Source organism: Protopterus annectens, chromosome 9.part0, assembly GCF_019279795.1.
Source record: "Protopterus annectens isolate FY-2018-M chromosome 9.part0, PAN1.0, whole genome shotgun sequence".
Taxonomy (NCBI): domain Eukaryota; kingdom Metazoa; phylum Chordata; order Ceratodontiformes; family Protopteridae; genus Protopterus; species Protopterus annectens.
The window spans coordinates 1,403,334,348-1,403,335,875 of NC_056743.1; the positions used below are offsets into that span (position 1 = coordinate 1,403,334,348).

At 37.0% G+C, this 1,528-nt stretch overlaps 1 non-coding gene across 1 annotated transcript; it reads left to right on the plus strand.

The window, feature by feature from the left end:
• The first annotated feature begins 569 nt into the window (after nucleotides 1–569).
• Nucleotides 570–677, plus strand: LOC122812496. Its single transcript, XR_006366482.1, has one exon. It is a non-coding gene; the product is annotated as a U6 spliceosomal RNA (small nuclear RNA).
• The last annotated feature ends 851 nt before the right edge of the window (nucleotides 678–1,528 follow it).

Genomic DNA, 1,528 nt, shown 5'->3' on the forward strand with positions numbered 1-1,528 from the left:
AGAAAAAAATGCCTCTTTAAATGCAAGTAACAAGCCACATATCAAGTTAATAAAGAAGATGGTTGATTAGTGTGCACTCTCTAAAATTTAAAGAGCCCTTTACAGTTTTTTGAAAAAATAACATACACATTGTTAAGTCAAATCATAAAAATTCTATCATTTTTTTGTGTAGCCCAAATACTTTTCAGTAAAAACTCTAAAACACCTATTATTAGTGTGCATAACACACTAAGCATCTAAAAGCCTTAATAACTGAATAAGTTTAACTGATAGAATATAACTGACCTAGTATAAATACTTGAACTGCAATTGCTGCACAGTTTATTTTCTCTGACTTTGTAAAATCATGAATACCCCCCAAGCTGAGTTCTAAACAGTACAGCCATGTCCATTTACAGAAAAGTCACAAGTGTGTGTGTAAATATATGTTGGCACATTGTAAATCAAAATAACAATAAGAAAAAAATAAAGAAATGAAAAACTAACATAAACACATAGGCATAATGACAGAGAAATACATCTAGCATAAAACAGAGCACATTACATACTGTTATTGTGGCAATGGTTGCTCAAATCTCTGTATGAATGTTGACCTTAAAATTGGAACAATACAGAGAAGATTAGTATGGCCCATGCACAAGAATGACATGCAAATTCGTGAAACGTTCCATATTTTAGTATATGTCATAATCCATGTTGGTGTGAACGACTTGAGATGTACCTCTCTGTACTATATGAAGAGAGACATGAGTGAGCTGTCAGGCTATGTGTCTTAGGCTGGCATGTCCCTAGCCTTAAGCAGCATTTTACCTTCACCTAGGATGATGCCTCAATGCAAACAGAAAATTATTGACTTCAAAATTTGGCTTAGTTTCTGGTGTCAGCCTGGGATGACATAATCGACAGACCTCGATGCTTTGCCAGAGATGGTCTTCATGTATCACCCCTGGGATTTCAGCTACTGGCCAAGGCTCTTGCCACCCCCATTGTTCTTTTTTTAGGCAGTGTCTCAAGGACAACATTCCTGATATAAGAACTCCATCTAAGAACAACTTCAAAGTTTTGCTACTAAATGATAGGAGTCTTATCATGAAACTGCATTCATTGGAAGCAGTCCTCACCTTGGAAGACATAGACTTCTGTGCAGTCACAGAGACCTGGTTCAAGCCTGTGGACAGCCTCCCAGTCATACTGGGCTATACCTCCTTCCACACGTTCAGACCACAAATTGATGATATAAAAACTAAAGGAGGTGGTGTATCAATATTCATTAATTGGGTAGACAGCATGATTGCCTGGAGATACTTCAGGTGCAATTTACTGTTGGTAGGACACATATTCAAGTTATTGCAAGCTACAGGACTCCCTCCATGAATCATGATGCCCACTCTACCTATTTGGATCTACTTGAGTATATCAAGATACATTTGAACAACATAGTTTTGGGCAACTTTAACTATGCATCTATTGACTGGGGAAATTACTTGTTTGCAAACTAACTTGCCCAAAGGTTCCTCGACTTCATTAA